Source organism: Carassius carassius, chromosome 8, assembly GCF_963082965.1.
Source record: "Carassius carassius chromosome 8, fCarCar2.1, whole genome shotgun sequence".
NCBI lineage: Eukaryota > Metazoa > Chordata > Actinopteri > Cypriniformes > Cyprinidae > Carassius > Carassius carassius.
This window is the reverse complement of record NC_081762.1, coordinates 36,271,401-36,291,991: the sequence shown is the minus strand read 5'-3', so window position 1 is coordinate 36,291,991 and position 20,591 is coordinate 36,271,401. Positions and strand designations below refer to the sequence as shown.

Here is a 20,591-nt window from a genome sequence, read left to right as displayed (position 1 = left end):
TCCACCAATAACCACAAGCCCAGTCAAGGCAATCTCTTTCTCATGCCTCCATCTGAAAAGTTGGAGAAAATCTTATATGAATAAAAGAGTCTTTTAAAGAAATCCCTTATTCCGAGGTCACCATAGCCACCAGATCCAGTCTGTATCCAGATCAGTGGGCCGCTTCAGTCACCCGGATCCAGTCAGTATCCAGACAAGATGGTGGATCAACACCTAGAAAGGACCTCTATGGCCCTGAAACACAGCGGAGACGGGGACAACTAGATGAGCCCCAGATACAGATCCCCTGTAAAGACCTTGTCTCAGACGACCACCAGGACAAGACCACAGGAAACAGATGATTCTTCTGCACAGTCTGACTTTTCTGCAGCCTGGAGCTGATTTGCTGGTTTCTTCTGACCAGAGGAGAACTGTCTCCCCGACTGAGCCTGGTTTCTCACCGAGTTTTTTCTCCATTTTTTCATCGATCGAGTTTTGGTTCCTTGCCTCTGTCGCCTCTGGCAGGCATAGCTGGGGACACTTCATGTACAGCGATATCGTTGACTTGATTGCAAATTATTGCACAGATACTATTTAAACTGAACTTAGCTGAATGATGACATCACCGATTTCAATGACGAAATGCCTTTAACTGTCATTTTGCTTTATTGACGCACTGTGTTCCTAATTAATGTTGTTCAGTTGCATTGACACAATCCTTTTTGTTTAACGCGCAATTAAAAAAAAAAAAAAAAAAAGAGTCCAAACAATGACCCCTGCAATGGGTAGTGTTCCAAATGTTATGCGACTTTAGCTAATGATGGGTCCATCCGGAATTTGACGGTGCTAGGGCTGTGTCAGCGTCAGAAAAAGCCATGCATTGTTCAGTTATGTCGGTGCAGTAGCGTCGGTTGGGGGAGAAACGGCAGCATGCGCAGCTCCTCGTTAGTATAGTGGACAGTATCTCCGCCTGTCACGCGGAGGCCAGTCGCGGATAGGTGTAGAGCGCTAACTAGCCAATAGCAACGAAGGAAATTCCAGGGAGGCGGGACGAAAAAAATACACAGAATTAGAGGTTCGAATCCCGTCTCGGCCACAAATACCATAAAATGAGTTTGTATTCGTTTTTTCATCTAGGTACACTTTAAGTACGATTAACATATAATAGATGAACTTTGTGAACAAAGATAAAAATAAATCTTGTAATAATTGTTCTTTTGTATGGTGTACAAAATGTGCAAAGATCTTAAGAAACATATACATTATAATAGGGAATAGTTATTTTTAATATAGAAAAATGTGAATAATTAAAAAGAACACTTTGATAATGTTTCAGGCCTTTATTTATAAAGATACGTCTATTTATATGTGTATAACTGTACAGAAAACCCATATATATGAAATATAACTAAAACTCACAAAAAAGTAAGTTTTTCATTTTATTTATAGTAAAGTAATATACTTATAAAAATTAAAAGAAAAAACAAAAATATATAATAATTAAATAAATATACATAAAATAATCATAGGTTATTAAACAACAGCAACAGATATAATAAAAATAAAGATGTGGAGAACAGAAAAAACAATACAAATATGTTTTATATTAAATAATTATGTATGTTTAATGGTAACAGTTATTAACATTCAGTGTTTACATATCTGAGCAAGTAAATAAAATGTAATATCAATTTAAAAGAAAATCAACAAAATGTATACATTTTTTAATCAATAAAACTTAACACACAGTTCAATACAGTTCAAACAAGGCCACATACTTATAGTATTTTAATTAACAAATTGAAATACATGAAAATATTTAAATGTATAGATTCAACAACAACAACAATAATAAAATCTAAAGTTGTGGAGAACACAGAAAAAAAATATATTACACTACCACTTAAATGTTTTTGAACAGTAAGATTTTTAATTCTCACCAAGCCTGCCTTTATTTGGTCCAAAATACAGTAAAAGCAATAATATTGTTGAAATATTTTTACTAGTTAAAATAACTGCTTTCTATTTGAACATATAGTAAAATGTATTTTATTTTTGTGATGAGCAGCTGTATTTTCAGCATCATTTCTCCTGTCTTCAGTGTCACATGATCTTCAGAAATCAGAATAATATGATGATTTACTGCTCAAGAAAAAATATTATTATTATTATTATTATCAATATTTTAAACCCCCCCAGGGATTCTTTAAATAGAAAGATCCAAAGATCTGCATTTATTTGAAATAAAAAGCTTTCTTAACAATATAGATTGTACCATTCTTTTGGGGGGAAAGAAATGACAGAAATTAATGCCTTTTTTTTTAGCAAGGATGATTTAAATTGATTAAAAGTGATGATAAAGATGAAAAATGTTGATGATGAAAATGTAAAAAAAAATATATATATATATATTTCAGATAAATGCTGTTCTTCTGAACTTTCTATTCATGTAAGAAACTGAAAAGATTGTACTCGGCTGTTTTCAACATAACATAACAACAACAGTAATAATAATAATAATAATAAATTTTTCTTGAGCGGTAAATCATCATATTATTCTGATTTCTGAAGATCATGTGACACTGAAGACTGGATGAATGATGCTGAAAATACAGCTGTGCATCACAGAAATAAATTACAGTATATATTCAAATATATAGCCTTCCTGATAATGTTCGGGGTTCAGACACACTCTCTCTGTTTAAATCTAGATTATAAACGCATCTCTTTCGCCAAGCATTCGAATAATGTATCTCTTAAATTGTGAGTGTAGTTGTATCTGATCAAATGTGCATTCTTATTCTTTAGCTTGGGTTAAACTAATTAATTTTACTCTGTTGGAACAGCAGCTATGCTAATGATGTCTCTATATGTGTCTCTGTTTCTGCTGGGATCTTGATCCCGTGGTAACTAGGATTTACACAAGCTCCAGTCTGGATCCAGAACACCTGAGAAGAGATGATGCTGACCCTCAGAGGACCCCAGATGATGCCAACCCTGAATCCACAAACAGAACTAACAAATATTGCTACAAGTGTGACTGCATCATATAATAATTATTAATTATTAATAAAATTAATAATGTTCATCGTCTGGCTGACTACGTCTTGTATGAATTTTTCTACAAATCCTGTCATACGTGCACAAACTGACAGTCACCACTTATAAGTTATTACTAAATATTGTAGAAACATAATTTTCTGTAAAGTTGCTTTGTAACAATTTGTATTGTAAAAAGCGCTATACAAATAAACTTGAATTGAATTGAATTGAAATAGAAAGCAGCTGATTTAAAATAGTAAGAATATTTAAAATGCTACAGTTTTTGCTGTACTTTGGATAAAATAAAGGCAGGCTTGGTGAGCAGAAGAGATTCTCAAAAAACATTAAAAATCTTACTGCTGAAAAACATTTGACTGGTAAGAGTATTTTAAATAAAATATTTATTTACGGAGTTTAATAATATCCGTTACTAACATTTAGTGTTTACAAAACTGAGCAAGATAAAATAAAGCAAGTCAATACAATTAATTAACACACTAAAGTACAGTGTAAACAAGGCCAATACTTCTGATGTTTTATTTAACAAATGGAAATCAATTAAATAATTTAAAATTGTAGATTAAACAACAACAGCTACAATAATATTAATAATAATACAATTTGTGGAAGACACAGAAAATAAAACAAGCCTTCGACCTGTTTAAGAAGATCCTTGCTCCTATGTTGCGTTGCCAAGAGATGTTCAAGAGAGGCAGTTCTCAACAGATCTGTCCATCTATGGTCCAACACGAAGACCAGCCGTTCTGAGGGGTCCAGTGTGAGCTGAACGAGGGACGCAGTTATGGCAGATGGTGTGGTGTTCTACAGAAGATTAACAGCATTACTTTATTAAAATATTTGTCTTGGTGTGGTGTGCACATATGAGACAGACAGTTTACACACATAAGTGCCTGTATGAATTATTTATTTACCTGCATCCGGAAGAAACCCTTCCCTTCAGTGTCTGGTGTGATGTTATGGTGGAGTGAGACGGGTGGATGGGTCTTGACACAGCATGCATCATCTTAACATTCCTGAAATATAGATTCAAATTAAATATATCAAATGTATTTTATAATTCATTATATATATATATATATATATATATATATATATATATATATATATATATATATATATATATATATATGTATGTGTGTGTGTGTGTGTCCTTATTTTTACAAATGTTTTTTTATTTTTTTATATTTGAATATATTTTCTAATCATTGTAATTTATTCCTGTTATGAAAAGCTGAATTTTCTGAATTATTACTCCAGTCTTCAGCATCACGTCAACCTTCCGAAAATAATGTGCTTTCATCATTGTAGTGACAATGATAATATCAACATTGATTACAATAAGAAATGTTTTGTAAGCAAAAAATCATATAAATAATGATTTCTGGATCATATGACACACTGAAGAGTATAAATGATGCTGAAGAATTCAGCTTTGCATCACAGGAATAAAGTTAACTTAACATAGGAAATAGTTATTTTAAGTTGTACCACACAGAAAATGTTGACAATTTTTTATATATATATACATATATGTATATGTATATATATATATATATATATATATATATATATATATATATATATATGTATATGTATATATATATATATATATATATATATATATATAGGAAATAGTTATTTTGAAATTGTACCACACAGTACATGTTGACAATTATATATATATATATATATATATATATATATATATATATATATATATTTATATATTTGCACTAAAGTCTTGAAAATCACATAACATTCAAAACAGTTGCTATAAATAATCACATAAGTATGATTATATGATAATATAATAAGTAATTAATTGTAAGGTTTTTTTTTTTTTGGTTTAGTTTTTTTAAAAGAAACACAGAATTCACTTTACCTGCTTGTTGGGAGTTTGGCAGCGTATGTTGTTCAAACAAAACAATTTCGTGAAGAAATCTCCGATCGTAAAACGCGTCTCCTCTCCTTCAGAGCGAATGATTGACAGATGAGTATCTGCTGTTTGAATTCCCTGCCACGGAAGAAGCGAAACAGCGCCAGGAAATCTACGTGTGGCCACAAATATATTGCATCCGTAGTGTTAAGCACTACCATAGAGAATGAATGGGAAAAGTTAAGAGAAGTTAAGCTTAACTATTTTCGGCTCCCGCGCGGAAGACCGGGGTTCGATTCCCCGACGGGGAGAGCTAGCTCTTTTCGGCTTCCGAATGATCCATCCAAAAGTTTTGGGAGGAGCCACAGGTCACAGAAGGAGTTCTGATTCGACATCAGCCCGAGCCAAAGGACATGCGTTGGCCGGGAATCGAACCCGGGTCAACTGCTTGGAAGGCAGCTATGCTCACCACTATACCACCAACGCAGTCAGCAGTCAGCCACTTGCGCCGTCGTTAAGAAGGCTCGAAGTGCACGAGTCGCCGATAGGGCTAGAGGAGCTGATGAGATCTTTGTTTGGACCCGTCACTAAAGAGAGCCTTCCAGAGTTTGCATCCCGTCACGTACAAGAAAGTGCTGCCTTCCCATGCCAGCTAAATAAACACTAAGTGCTGACAGCGCAAACGCAGAGAGTGCAAATACAGACGATGACCAGTGGCACGCCCTCCTGCAGCGTGTTGGCGGACGGCCAAATTGATTCTGCTATTGCATTTTGATGTAGCTCTGTCCTCGGTCCACCAATAACCACAAGCCCAATCAAGGCAATCTCTTTCTCATGCCTCCATCTGAAAAGTTGGAGAAAATCTTATATGAATAAAAGAGTCTTTTAAAGAAATCCCTTATTCCGAGGTCACCGTAGCCACCAGATCCATTCTGTATCCAGATCAGTGGGCCGCTTCAGTCACCCGGATCCAGTCAGTATCCAGACAAGATGGTGGATTACCCCTAGAAAGGACCTCTATGGCCCTGAAACACAGCGGAGACCGGGACAACTAGATGAGCCCCAGATACAGATCCCCTGTAAAGACCTTGTCTTAGACGACCACCAGGACAAGACCACAGGAAACAGATGATTCTTCTGCACAGTCTGACTTTTCTGCAGCCTGGAGCTGATTTGCTGGTTTCTTCTGACCAGAGGAGAACTGTCTCCCCGACTGAGCCTGGTTTCTCACCGGGTTTTTTCTCCATTTTTTCACCGATCGAGTTTTGGTTCCTTGCCTCTGTCGCCTCTGGCAGGCATATCTGGGGACACTTCATGTACAGCGATATCGTTGACTTGATTGCAAATTATTGCACAGATACTATTTAAACTGAACTTAGCTGAATGATGACATCATCGATTTCAATGACGAAATGCCTTTAACTGTCATTTTGCTTTATTGACGCACTGTGTTCCTAATTAATGTTGTTCAGTTGCATTGACACAATCCTTTTTGTTTAAAGCGCAATTAAAAAAAGTCCAAACAATGACCCCTGCAACGGGTAGTGTTCCAAATGTTATGCGACTTTAGCTAATGATGGGTCCATCCAGAATTTGACGGTGCTAGGGCTGTGTCAGCGTCAGAAAAAGCCATGCATTGTTCAGTTATGTCGGTGCAGTAGAGTCGGTTGGGGGAGAAACAGCAGCATGCGCAGCTCCTCGTTAGTATAGTGGACAGTTTCTCCGCCTGTCACGCGGAAGACTGGGGTTCGTTTCCCCGACGGGGAGAGCTAGCTCTTTTCGGCTTCCGAATGATCCATCCAAAAGTTTTGGGAGGAGCCACAGGTCACAGAAGGAGTTCTGCTTCGACATCAGCCCGAGCCAAAGGACATGCGTTGGCCTGGAATCGAACCCAGGTCAACTGCTTGGAAGGCAGTTATGCTCACCACTATACCACCAACGCAGTCAGCAGTCAGCCACTTGCGCCGTCGTTAAGAAGGCTCGAAGTGCACGAGTAGCCGATAGGGCTAGAGGAGCTGATGAGATCTTTGTTTGGACCCGTCACTAAAGAGAGCCTTCCAGAATTTGCATCCCGTCACGTACAAGAAAGTGCTGCCTTCCCATGCCAGCTAAATAAACACTAAGTGCTGACAGCGCAAACGCAGAGAGTGCAAATACAGGCGATGACCAGTGGCACGCCCTCCTGCAGCGTGTTGGCGGACCGCCAAATTGATTCTGCTCTTGACATTTCGATGTAGCTCTGCTGTGAGCAGAGCACCCAAAAATAAAGGTCACTCGCAAAAGTTCCTCTTCACGGAAATCTTTAGTAAAAGGCGAAAGATTTATGCGACAATGAAAAGAAACTCGAGCTGTGTCTATGACCCCTCGGGCCTGTGCTCTGCCTCTGGTAAACCACTACGCTCGCCAAGGGTCATCAAGGGTGACGACGCCTGCCCACATGCGTTTCGTCAGCCCCCCCCCCCACTCCAAAAGGGAGGAGTAAAACTCACAAAAGTCCCCTCGGTCCACCAATAACCACAATCCCAATCAAGGCAATCTCTTTCTCATGCCTCCATCTGAAAAGTTGGAGAAAATCTTATATGAATAAAAGAGTCTTTTAAAGAAATCCCTTATTCCGAGGTCACCGTAGCCACCAGATCCAGTCTGTATCCAGATCAGTGGGCCGCTTCAGTCACCCGGATCCAGTCAGTATCCAGACAAGATGGTTGATCAACACCTAGAAAGGACCTCTATGGCCCTGAAACACAGCGGAGACCGGGAAAACTAGATGAGCCCCAGATACAGATCCCCTGTAAAGACCTTGTCTCAGACGACCACCAGGACAAGACCACAGGAAACAGATGATTCTTCTGCACAGTCTGAATTTTCTGCAGCCTGGAGCTGATTTGCTGGTTTCTTCTGACCAGAGGAGAACTGTCTCCCCGACTGAGCCCCCCTACTCCAAAAGGGAGGAGTAAAACTCACAAAAGTCCCCTCGGTCCACCAATAACCACAAGCCCAATCAAGGCAATCTCTTTCTAATGCCTCCATCTGAAAAGTTGGAGAAAATCTTATATGAATAAAAGAGTCTTTTAAAGAAATCCCTTATTCCGAGGTCACCGTAGCCACCAGATCCATTCTGTATCCAGATCAGTGGGCCACTTCAGTCACCCGGATCCAGTCGGTATCCAGACAAGATGGTGGATCAACACCTAGAAAGGACCTCTATGGCCCTGAAACACAGCGGAGACCGGGACAACTAGATGAGCCCCAGATACAGATCCCCTGTAAAGACCTTGTCTTAGACGACCACCAGGACAAGACCACAGGAAACAGATGATTCTTCTGCACAGTCTGACTTTTCTGCAGCCTGGAGCTGATTTGCTGGTTTCTTCTGACCAGAGGAGAACTGTCTCCCCGACTGAGCCTGGTTTCTCACCGGGTTTTTTCTCCATTTTTTCACAGATCGAGTTTTGGTTCCTTGCCTCTGTTGCCTCTGGCAGGCATAGCTGGGGACACTTCATGTACAGCGATATCGTTGACTTGATTGAAAAATTATTGCACAGATACTATTTAAACTGAACTTAGCTGAATGATGACATCACCGATTTCAATGACGAAATGCCTTTAACTGTCATTTTGCTTTATTGACGCACTGTGTTCCTAATTAATGTTGTTCAGTTGCATTGACACAATCCTTTTTGTTTAAAGCGCAATTAAAAAAAAAAAAAAAAAAGAGTCCAAACAATGACCCCTGTCACGGGTAGTGTTCCAAATGTTATGCGACTTTAGCTAATGATGGGTCCATCCGGAATTTGACGGTGCTAGGGCTGTGTCAGCGTCAGAAAAAGCCATGCATTGTTCAGTTATGTCGGTGCAGTAGCGTCGGTTGGGGGAGAAACGGCAGCATGCGCAGCTCCTCGTTAGTATAGTGGACAGTATCTCCGCCTGTCACGCGGAAGACACGGGTTCGATTCCCCGACGGGGAGAGCTAGCTCTTTTCGGCTTCCGAATGATCCATCCAAAAGTTTTGGGAGGAGCCACAGGTCACAGAAGGAGTTCTGCTTCGACATCAGCCCGAGCCAAAGGACATGCGTTGGCCGGGAATCGAACCCGGGTCAACTGCTTTGAAGGCAGTTATGCTCACCACTATACCACCAACGCAGTCAGCCACTTGCGCCGTCGCTAAGAAGGCTCGAAGTGCACGAGTCGCCGATAGGGCTAGAGGAGCTGATGAGATCTTTGTTTGGACCCGTCACTAAAGAGAGCCTTCCAGAATTTGCATCCCGTCACGTACAAGAAAGTGCTGCCTTCCCATGCCAGCTAAATAAACACTAAGTGCTGACAGCGCAAACGCAGAGAATGCAAATACAGACGATGACCAGTGGCACGCCCTCCTGGAGCGTGTTGGCAGACGGCCAAATTGATTCTGCTCTTGACATTTCGATGTAGCTCTGCTGTGAGCAGAGCACCCAGAAATACAAGTCACTCGCAAAAGTTCCCCTCCACGGAAATCTTTAGTAAAAGGCGAAAGATTTGTGCAACAATGAAGAGAAACTCGAGCTGTGTCTACGACCCCTCGGGCCTGTGCGCTGCCTCTGGTAAACCACTACTCTCGCCAAGGGTCATCAAGGGTGACCTCGCCTGCCCACATGCGTTTCGTCAGCCCCCCCCCCCCCCCCCCCACTCCAAAAGGGAGGAGTAAAACTCACAAAAGTCCCCTCGGTCCACCAATAACCACAAGCCCAATCAAGGCAATCTCTTTCTCATGCCTCCATCTGAAAAGTTGGAGAAAATCTTATATGAATAAAAGAGTCTTTTAAAGAAATCCCTTATTCCGAGGTCACCGTAGCCACCAGATCCAGTCTGTATCCAGATCAGTGGGCCGCTTCAGTCACCCGGATCCAGTCAGTATCCAGAAAAGATGGTTGATCAACACCTAGAAAGGACCTCTATGGCCCTGAAACACCTCTAGCCCTATCGGACAACTAGATGAGCCCCAGATACAGGTCCCCTGTAAAGACCTTGTCTCAGACGACCACCAGGACAAGACCACAGGAAACAGATGATTCTTCTGCACAGTCTGACTTTTCTGCAGCCTGGAGCTGATTTGCTGGTTTCTTCTGACCAGAGGAGAACTGCGACTTTAGCTAATGATGGGTCCATCCGGAATTTGACGGTGCTAGGGCTGTGTCACCGTCAGAAAAAGCCATGCATTGTCTATGCATTGGCTATGTCGGTGCAGTAGCGTCGGTTGGGGGAGAAACGGCAGCATGCGCAGCTCCTCGTTAGTATAGTGGACAGTATCTCCGCCTGTCACGCGGAAGACCGGGGTTCGATTCCCCGACGGGGAGAGCTAGCTCTTTTCGGCTTCCGAATGATCCATCCAAAAGTTTTGGGAGGAGCCACAGGTCACAGAAGGAGTTCTGATTCGACATCAGCCCGAGCCAAAGGACATGCGTTGGCCGGGAATCGAACCCGGGTCAACTGCTTGGAAGGCAGCTATGCTCACCACTATACCACCAACACAGTCAGCAGTCAGCAGTCAGCCACTTGTGCCGTCGCTAAGAAGGTTTGAAGTGCACGAGTCGCCGATAGGGCTAGAGGAGCTGAGGAGATCTTTGTTTGGACCCGTCACTAAAGAGAGCCTTCCAGACTTTGCATCCCGTCACGTACAAGAAAGTGCTGCCTTCCCATGCCAGCTAAATAAACACTAAGTGCTGACAGCGCAAACACAGAGAGTGCAAATATGGAATGAAAGAGAGATGGGACTGCTACGGAGATCAAAATATTGGGAGCAGATGTGGGCCAAGAAATGGAAAAGAAAAAGTAGAAAGATAATGTCAAGTAATGGCAGATGAATAATTTGAAGGTTATGAGAAGGGAAATGTGGATGTAGGAAGATTTGAAGGGAAAATATAGAGCAATTGGATGCAACAAATATAATGAAAAGAGCAAAATGGAAAAGCTCTAGATTGTTTGGAAACTGAAGAAGAATGAAAAGTATGTGTTATGTTTGGGGGACAATGCTGTATTTATATACCAAATAATACTGCTCCAGAAGGAGCATTTACTGAAGTGCTGAACATTGTTTTATCTTTAATGAGGGGTTAGGGAGACTGGATCTTTTACTCCCTCCTTGTCAAATTAGGAGAGAGATGTTTGGTCCAGTAATCCCTCAGAGTGGAATTTCATAATCTAGTCACTGGTGATAATACAATGTGACTTATTTAGTCACTAGGTAGTGTAACTAATATGACTGGATTATGGAGTAGCACTCTGGATAAAAATAATCAAATGTGAGACTTATTAAGTCTCAAAGGGGAGAATGTGGAAGATTTTTATTGGTCAATATGTAAACTAATCAGGCATAATCAATGTGACTCTAGCCATTTATGTATGAAGTTATTATACTGTTATAATCATGCTTTTGACTGTATGTAGAGGCCTGCCTGAGAATGGAATGTGCAGAGAGTGCAGGGGGATAGTATATGGTCCATCTGCACACTCTATTTGGACATTAGACAAAATATATGATCAGACCTCCTTGGTGCAGACATTACCAAAATACAGCATATAGTAAAGTTGGACACCCTATTTTGACATAAGACAAAATATATGATTAGGCCTCCTCGTTTCACTTAGAATAAATTCTACATCCTAAAAGCAAGCTGGAGACAGCCATGAAAGGTAAAAGAGTTGATAAACAGAACCATATGTATGAAATGTATTGAACATGGGCACGCCTTCAGAAGCATTGTATAAAATAGAGAACCGACACAGGCTCGACAGACTGTTCTGCAGAGCTTTCTCGGTTTTATTTTCTCTTGAGAATAAAATCTTTCTTCTGGAAACAGAACCCTGAGACAGTGTGATTCCTCAGATCCATGGCCGACGAAAATACACTACACACGCGGAAGACCGGGGTTCGATTCACCGACGGGGAGAGCTAGCTCTTTTCGGCTTCCGAACGATCCATCCACAAGTTTTGGGAGGAGCCACAGGTCACAGAAGGAGTTCTGCTTCGACATCAGCCCGAGCCAAAGGACATGCGTTGGCTGGGAATCGAACCCGGGTCAACTGCTTGGAAGGCAGCTATGCTCACCACTATACCACCAACGCAGTGAGCAGTCAGCCACTTGCACCGTCGCTAAGAAGGCTCGAAGTGCACGAGTCGCCGATAGGGCTAGAGGAGCTGATGAGATCTTTGTTTGGACCCGTCACTAAAGAGAGCCTTCCAGAGTTTGCATCCCGTCACGTACAAGAAAGTGCTGCCTTCCCATGCCAGCTAAATAAACACTAAGTGCTGACAGCGCAAACGCAGAGAGTGCAAATACAGATGATGACCAGTGGCACGCCCTCCTGCAGCTTGTAGGCGGACGGCCAAATTGATTCTGCTATTGCATTTTGATGTAGCTCTGCCCTCGGTCCACCAATAACCACAAGCCCAATCAAGGCAATCTCTTTCTCATGCCTCCATCTGAAAAGTTGGAGAAAATCTTATATGAATAAAAGAGTCTTTTAAAGAAATCCCTTATTCCGAGGTCACCGTAGCCACCAGATACATTCTGTATCCAGATCAGTGGGCCGCTTCAGTCACCCGGATCCAGTCAGTATCCAGACAAGATGGTGGATCAACACCTAGAAAGGATCTCTATGGCCCTGAAACACAGCGGAGACCGGGACAACTAGATGAGCCCCAGATACAGATCCCCTGTAAAGACCTTGTCTTAGACGACCACCAGGACAAGACCACAGGAAACAGATGATTCTTCTGCACAGTCTGACTTTTCTGCAGCCTGGAGCTGATTTGCTTGTTTCTTCTGACCAGAGGAGAACTGTCTCCTCGACAGAGCCTGGTTTCTCACCGGGTTTTTTCTCCATTTTTTCACCGATCGAGTTTTGGTTCCTTGCCTATGTCGCCTCTGGCAGGCATAGCTGGGGACACTTCATGTACAGCGATATCGTTGACTTGATTGCAAATTATTGCACAGATACTATTTAAACTGAACTTAGCTGAATGATGACAACATCGATTTCAATGACGAAATGCCTTTAACTGTCATTTTGCTTTATTGACGCACTGTTTTCCTAATTAATGTTGTTCAGTTGCATTGACACAATCCTTTTTGTTTAAAGCGCAATTAAAAAAAAAAAAAAAAAAAAAAGTCCAAACAATGACCCCTGCAACGGGTAGTGTTCCAAATGTTATGCGACTTTAGCTAATGATGGGTCCATCCGGAAATTGACGGTGCTAGGGCTGTGTCAGCGTCAGAAAAAGCCATGCATTGTTCAGTTATGTCAGTGCAGTAGCGTCGGTTGGGGGAGAAACAGCAACATGCGCAGATCCTTGTTAGTATAGTGGACAGTATCTCCACCTGTCACGCGGAAGACCTGGGTTCGATTCTCCGACGGGGAGTGCTAGCTCTTTTCGGCTTCCGAACAATCCATCCAAAAGTTTTGGGAGGAGCCACAGGTCACAGAAGGAGTTCTGCTTCGACATCAGCCCGAGCCAAAGGACATGCGTTGGCCGGGAATCGAACCCGGGTCAACTGCTTGGAAGGCAGCTATGCTCACCACTATACCACCAACGCAGTCAGCAGTCAGCCACTTGCGCCGTCGTTAAGAAGGCTCGAAGTGCACGAGTCGCCTATAGGGCTAGAGGAGCTGATGAGATCTTTGTTTGGACCCGTCACTAAAGAGAGCCTTCCAGAGTTTGCATCCCGTCACGTACAAGAAAGTGCTGCCTTCCCATGCCAGCTAAATAAACACTAAGTGCTGACAGCGCAAACGCAGAGAGTGCAAATACAGACGATGACCAGTGGCACGCCCTCCTGCAGCGTGTTGGCGGACGGCCAAATTGATTCTGCTATTGCATTTTGATGTAGCTCTGTCCTCGGTCCACCAATAACCACAAGCCCAATCAAGGCAATCTCTTTCTCATGCCTCCATCTGAAAAGTTGGAGAAAATCTTATATGAATAAAAGAGTCTTTTAAAGAAATCCCTTATTCCGAGGTCACCGTAGCCACCAGATCCATTCTGTATCCAGATCAGTGGGCCGCTTCAGTCACCCGGATCCAGTCAGTATCCAGACAAGATGGTGGATCAACACCTAGAAAGGACCTCTATGGCCCTGAAACACAGCGGAGACCGGGACAACTAGATGAGCCCCAGATACAGATCCCCTGTAAAGACCTTGTCTTAGACGACCACCAGGACAAGACCACAGGAAACAGATGATTCTTCTGCACAGTCTGACTTTTCTGCAGCCTGGAGCTGATTTGCTGGTTTCTTCTGACCAGAGGAGAACTGTCTCCCCGACTGAGCCTGGTTTCTCACCGGGTTTTTTCTCCATTTTTTCACCGATCGAGTTTTGGTTCCTTGCCTCTGTCGCCTCTGGCAGGCATATCTGGGGACACTTCATGTACAGCGATATCGTTGACTTGATTGCAAATTATTGCACAGATACTATTTAAACTGAACTTAGCTGAATGATGACATCATCGATTTCAATGACGAAATGCCTTTAACTGTCATTTTGCTTTATTGATGCACTGTGTTCCTAATTAATGTTGTTCAGTTGCATTGACACAATCCTTTTTGTATAAAGCGCAATTAAAAAAAGTCCAAACAATGACCCCTGCAACGGGTAGTGTTCCAAATGTTATGCGACTTTAGCTAATGATGGGTCCATCCGGAATTTGACGGTGCTAGGGCTGTGTCAGCGTCAGAAAAAGCCATGAATTGTTCAGTTATGTCGGTGCAGTAGAGTCGGTTGGGGGAGAAACAGCAGCATGCGCAGCTCCTCGTTAGTATAGTGGACAGTTTCTCCGCCTGTCACGCAGAAGACTGGGGTTCTTTTCCCCGACGGGGAGAGCTAGCTCTTTTCGGCTTCCGAATGATCCATCCAAAGTTTTGGGAGGAGCCACAGGTCACAGAAGGAGTTCTGCTTCGACATCAGCCCGAGCCAAAGGACATGCGTTGGCCTGGAATCAAACCCAGGTCAACTGCTTGGAAGGCAGTTATGCTCACCACTATACCACCAACGCAGTCAGCAGTCAGCCACTTGCGCCGTCGTTAAGAAGGCTCGAAGTGCACGAGTAGCCGATAGGGCTAGAGGAGCTGATGAGATCTTTGTTTGGACCCGTCACTAAAGAGAGCCTTCCAGAATTTGCATCCCGTCACGTACAAGAAAGTGCTGCCTTCCCATGCCAGCTAAATAAACACTAAGTGCTGACAGCGCAAACGCAGAGAGTGCAAATACAGACGATGACCAGTGGCACGCCCTCCTGCAGCGTGTTGGCGGACGGCCAAATTGATTCTGCTCTTGACATTTCGATGTAGCTCTGCTGTGAGCAGAGCACCCAAAAATACAGGTCACTCGCAAAAGTTCCTCTTCACGGAAATCTTTAGGAAAAGGCGAAAGATTTATGCGACAATGAAAAGAAACTCGAGCTGTGTCTACGACCCCTCGGGCCTGTGCGCTGCCTCTGGTAAACCACTACGCTCGCCAAGGGTCATCAAGGGTGACGACGCCTGCCCACATGCGTTTCGTCAGCCACCCCCCCCCCCACTCCAAAAGGGAGGAGTAAAACTCACAAAAGTCCCCTCGGTCCACCAATAACCACAAGCCCAATCAAGGCAATCTCTTTCTCATGCCTCCATCTGAAAAGTTGGAGAAAATCTTATATGAATAAAAGAGTCTTTTAAAGAAATCCCTTATTCCGAGGTCACCGTAGCCACCAGATCCAGTCTGTATCCAGATCAGTGGGCCGCTTCAGTCACCCGGATCCAGTCAGTATCCAGACAAGATGGTTGATCAACACCTAGAAAGGACCTCTATGGCCCTGAAACACAGTGGAGACCGGGACAACTAGATGAGCCCCAGATACAGATCCCCTGTAAAGACCTTGTCTCAGATGACCACCAGGACAAGACCACAGGAAACAGATGATTCTTCTGCACAGTCTGACTTTTCTGCAGCCTGGAGCTGATTTGCTGGTTTCTTCTGACCAGAGGAGAACTGTCTCCCCGACTGAGCCTGGTTTCTCACCGGGTTTTTTCTCCATTTTTTCACAGATCGAGTTTTGGTTCCTTGCCTCTGTCGCCTCTGGCAGGCATAGCTGGGGACACTTCATGTACAGCGATATCGTTGACTTGATTGCAAATTATTGCACAGATACTATTTAAACTGAACTTAGCTGAATGATGACATCACCGATTTCAATGACGAAATGCCTTTAACTGTCATTTTGCTTTATTGACGCACTGTGTTCCTAATTAATGTTGTTCAGTTGCATTGACACAATCCTTTTTGTTTAAAGCGCAATTAAAAAAAAAAAAAAAGAGTCCAAACAATGACCCCTGTCACGGGTAGTGTTCCAAATGTTATGCGACTTTAGCTAATGATGGGTCCATCCGGAATTTGACGGTGCTAGGGCTGTGTCAGCGTCAGAAAAAGCCATGCATTGTTCAGTTATGTCGGTGCAGTAGCATCAGTTGGGGGAGAAACGGCAGCATGCGCAGCTCCTCGTTAGTATAGTGGACAGTATCTCCGCCTGTCACGCGGAAGACCGGGGTTCGATTCCCCGACGGGGAGAGCTAGCTCTTTTCGGCTTCCGAATGATCCATCCAAAAGCTTTGGGAGGAGCCACAGGTCACAGAAGGAGTTCTGCTTCGACATCAGCCCGAGCCAAAGGACATGCATTGGCCGGGAATCGAACCCGGGTCAACTGCTTGGAAGGCAGCTATGCTCACCACTATACCACCAACGCAATCAGCAGTCAGCCACTTGCACCGTCGCTAAGAAGGCTCGAAGTGCACTAGTCGCCGATAGGGCTAGAGGAGCTGATGAGATCTTTGTTTGGACCCGTCACTAAAGAGAGCCTTCCAGAATTTGCATCCCGTCACGTACAAGAAAGTGCTGCCTTCCCATGCCAGCTAAATAAACACTAAGTGCTGACAGCGCAAACGCAGAGAGTGCAAATACAGACGATGACCAGTGGCACGCCCTCCTGCAGCGTGTTAGCAGACGGCCAAATTGATTCTGCTCTTGACATTTCGATGTAGCTCTGCTGTGAGCAGAGCACCCAAAAATACAGGTCACTCGCAAAAGTTCCCCTCCACGGAAATCTTAAGTAAAAGGCGAAAGATTTATGCAACAATGAAGAGAAACTCGAGCTGTGTCTACGACCCCTCGGGCCTGTGCGCTGCCTCTGGTAAACCACTACGCTCGCCAAGGGTCATCAAGGGTGACGACGCCTGCCCACATGCGTTTCGTCAGCCCCCCCCCCCCCCCCCCCACTCCAAAAGGGAGGAGTAAAACTCACAAAAGTCCCCTCGGTCCACCAATAACCACAAGCCCAATCAAGGCAATCTCTTTCTCATGCCTCCATCTGAAAAGTTGGAGAAAATCTTATATGAATAAAAGAGTCTTTTAAAGAAATCCCTTATTCCGAGGTCACCGTAGCCACCAGATCCAGTCTGTATCCAGATCAGTGGGCCGCTTCAGTCACCCGGATCCAGTCAGTATCCAGACAAGATGGTTGATCAACACCTAGAAAGGACCTCTATGGCCCTGAAACACCTCTAGCCCTATCGGACAACTAGATGAGCCCCAGATACAGATCCCCTGTAAAGACCTTGTCTCAGACGACCACCAGGACAAGACCACAGGAAACAGATGATTCTTCTGCACAGTCTGACTTTTCTGCAGCCATGAGCAGATTTGCTTGTTTTCTTCTGATCAGAGGAGAACTGCGACTTTAGCTAATGATGGGTCCATCCAGAATTTGACGGTGCTAGGGCTGTGTCAGCGTCAGAAAAAGCCATGCATTGTTCAGTTATGTCGGTGCAGTAGCGTCGGTTGGGGGAGAAACGGCAGCATGTGCAGCTCATCGTTAGTATAGTGGACAGTATCTCCGCCTGTCACGCGGAAGACCGGGGTTCGATTCCCCGACGGGGAGAGCTAGCTCTTTTCGGCTTCCAAACAATCCATCCAAAAGTTTTGGGAGGAGCCACAGGTCACAGAAGGAGTTCTGCTTCGACATCAGCCCGAGCCAAAGGACATGCGTTGGCCAGGAATCGAACCCAGGTCAACTGCTTGGAAGGCAGCTATGCTCACCACTATACCACCAACGCAGTCAGCCACTTGCGCCGTCGCTAAGAAGGCTCGAAGTGCATGAGTCGCCGATAGGGCTAGAGGAGCTGATGAGATCTTTGTTTGGACCCGTCACTAAAGAGAGCCTTCCAGAATTTGCATCCCGTCACGTACAAGAAAGTGCTGCCTTCCCATGCCAGCTAAATAAACACTAAGTGCTGACAGCACAAACGCAGAGAGTGCAAATACAGACGATGACCAGTGGCATGCCCTCCTGCAGCCTGTTGGCGGACGGCCAAATTGATTCTGCTCTTGACACTTCGGTGTAGCTCTGCTGTGAGCAGAGCACCCAAAAATACAGGTCACTCGCAAAAGTTCCCCTCCACGGAAATCTTTAGTAAAAGGCGAAAGATTTATGCGACAATGAAGAGAAACTCGAGCTGTGTCTACGACTCCTCGGGCCTGTGCGCTGCCTCTGGTAAACCACTACACTCGCCAAGGGTCATCAAGGGTGACGAGGCCTGCCCACATGCGTTTCGTCAGCCCCCCCCCCCACTCCAAAAGGGAGGAGTAAAACTCACAAAAGTCCCCTCGGTCCACCAATAACCACAAGCCCAATCAAGGCAATCTCTTTCTCATGCCTCCATCTGAAAAGTTGGAGAAAATCTTATATGAATAAAAGAGTCTTTTAAAGTAATCCCTTATTCCGAGGTCACCGTAGCCACCAGATCCAGTCTGTATCCAGATCAGTGGGCCGCTTCAGTCACCCGGATCCAGTCAGTATCCAGACAAGATGGTTGATCAACACCTAGAAAGGACCTCTATGGCCCTGAAACACAGCGGAGACCGGGAAAACTAGATGAGCCCCAGATACAGATCCCCTGTAAAGACCTTGTCTCAGACGACCACCAGGACAAGACCACAGGAAACAGATGATTCTTCTGCACAGTCTGAATTTTCTGCAGCCTGGAGCTGATTTGCTGGTTTCTTCTGACCAGAGGAGAACTGTCTCCCCGACTGAGCCCCCCCACTCCAAAAGGGAGGAGTAAAACTCACAAAAGTCCCCTCGGTCCACCAATAACCACAAGCCCAATCAAGGCAATCTCTTTCTCATGCCTCCATCTGAAAAGTTGGAGAAAATCTTATATGAATAAAAGAGTCTTTTAAAGAAATCCCTTATTCCGAGGTCACCGTAGCCACCAGATCCAGTCTGTATCCAGATCAGTGGGCCGCTTCAGTCACCCGGATCCAGTCAGTCAGGAGAACTGTCTCCCCGACTGAGCATTGGTTTCTCACCGGGTTTTTTCTCCATTTTTTCACCGATCGAGTTTTGGTTCCTTGCCTCTGTCGCCTCTGGCAGGCATAGCTGGGGACACTTCATGTACAGCGATATCGTTGACTTGATTGCAAATTATTGCACAGATACTATTTAAACTGAACTTAGCTGAATGATGACATCAACGATTTCAATGACGAAATGCCTTTAACTGTCATTTTGCTTTATTGACGCACTGTGTTCCTAATTAATGTTGTTCAGTTGCATTAACACAATCCTTTTTGTTTAAAGCGCAATTTAAAAAAAAAAAAAAAAGAGTCCAAACAATGACCCCTGCAACGGGTAGTGTTCCAAATGTTATGCGACTTTAGCTAATGATGGGTCCATCCGGAATTTGACGGTGCTAAGGCTGTGTCAGCGTCAGAAAAAGCCATGCATTGTTCAGTTATGTCGGTGCAGTAGCGTTGGTTGGGGGAGAAACGGCAGTATGTGCAGCTCCTCCATCCAAAAGTTTTGGGAGGAGCCACAGGTGACAGAAGGAGTTCTGCTTCGACATCAGCCCGAGCCAAAGGACATGTGTTGGCCGGGAATCGAACCCGGGTCAACTGCTTGGAAGGCAGTTATGCTCACCACTATACCACCAACGCAGTCAGCAGTCAGCCACTTGCGCCGTCGCTAAGAAAGCTCGAAGTGCACGAGTCGCCGATAGGGCTAGAGGAGCTGATGAGATCTTTGTTTGGACCCGTCACTAAAGAGAGCCTTCCAGAATTTGCATCCCGTCACGTACAAGAAAGTGCTGCCTTCTCATGCCAGCTAAATAAACACTAAGTGCTGACAGCGCAAACGCAGAGAGTGCAAATACAGACGATGACCAGTGGCACGCCCTCCTGCAGCTTGTAGGCGGACGGCCAAATTGATTCTGCTATTGCATTTTGATGTAGCTCTGCCCTCGGTCCACCAATAACCACAAGCCCAATCAAGGCAATCTCTTTCTCATGCCTCCATCTGAAAAGTTGGAGAAAATCTTATATGAATAAAAGAGTCTTTTAAAGAAATCCCTTATTCCGAGGTCACCGTAGCCACCAGATACATTCTGTATCCAGATCAGTGGGCCGCTTCAGTCACCCGGATCCAGTCAGTATCCAGACAAGATGGTGGATCAACACCTAGAAAGGATCTCTATGGCCCTGGAACACAGCGGAGACCGGGACAACTAGATGAGCCCCAGATACAGATCCCCTGTAAAGACCTTGTCTTAGACGACCACCAGGACAAGACCACAGGAAACAGATGATTCTTCTGCACAGTCTGACTTTTC

The 20,591-nt window shown here is 44.2% G+C and overlaps 10 non-coding genes across 10 annotated transcripts; 2 read left to right on the top strand and 8 right to left on the bottom strand.

The window, feature by feature from the left end:
- Positions 1–5,332: 5,332 nt before the first annotated feature.
- trnag-ucc (transfer RNA glycine (anticodon UCC)) lies at positions 5,333–5,404 on the bottom strand. Its single transcript has one exon. It is a non-coding gene; the product is annotated as a tRNA-Gly (tRNA).
- Positions 5,405–7,153: 1,749 nt separating this feature from the next.
- Positions 7,154–7,268, bottom strand: LOC132146020 (U5 spliceosomal RNA). Its single transcript, XR_009434772.1, has one exon. It is a non-coding gene; the product is annotated as a U5 spliceosomal RNA (small nuclear RNA).
- A 2,079-nt stretch (positions 7,269–9,347) lies between these two features.
- On the bottom strand, positions 9,348–9,462 carry LOC132146026 (U5 spliceosomal RNA). The gene has a single exon (XR_009434778.1). It is a non-coding gene; the product is annotated as a U5 spliceosomal RNA (small nuclear RNA).
- Positions 9,463–10,179: 717 nt separating this feature from the next.
- trnad-guc (transfer RNA aspartic acid (anticodon GUC)) lies at positions 10,180–10,251 on the top strand. Its single transcript has one exon. It is a non-coding gene; the product is annotated as a tRNA-Asp (tRNA).
- Positions 10,252–13,419: 3,168 nt separating this feature from the next.
- trnag-ucc (transfer RNA glycine (anticodon UCC)) lies at positions 13,420–13,491 on the bottom strand. Its single transcript has one exon. It is a non-coding gene; the product is annotated as a tRNA-Gly (tRNA).
- A 1,749-nt stretch (positions 13,492–15,240) lies between these two features.
- On the bottom strand, positions 15,241–15,355 carry LOC132145920 (U5 spliceosomal RNA). The gene has a single exon (XR_009434679.1). It is a non-coding gene; the product is annotated as a U5 spliceosomal RNA (small nuclear RNA).
- A 1,070-nt stretch (positions 15,356–16,425) lies between these two features.
- trnad-guc (transfer RNA aspartic acid (anticodon GUC)) lies at positions 16,426–16,497 on the top strand. The gene has a single exon. It is a non-coding gene; the product is annotated as a tRNA-Asp (tRNA).
- A 103-nt stretch (positions 16,498–16,600) lies between these two features.
- On the bottom strand, positions 16,601–16,672 carry trnag-ucc (transfer RNA glycine (anticodon UCC)). Its single transcript has one exon. It is a non-coding gene; the product is annotated as a tRNA-Gly (tRNA).
- A 293-nt stretch (positions 16,673–16,965) lies between these two features.
- On the bottom strand, positions 16,966–17,080 carry LOC132146094 (U5 spliceosomal RNA). The gene has a single exon (XR_009434842.1). It is a non-coding gene; the product is annotated as a U5 spliceosomal RNA (small nuclear RNA).
- Positions 17,081–18,324: 1,244 nt separating this feature from the next.
- On the bottom strand, positions 18,325–18,439 carry LOC132145833 (U5 spliceosomal RNA). Its single transcript, XR_009434596.1, has one exon. It is a non-coding gene; the product is annotated as a U5 spliceosomal RNA (small nuclear RNA).
- Between the last annotated feature and the right edge of the window lie 2,152 nt (positions 18,440–20,591).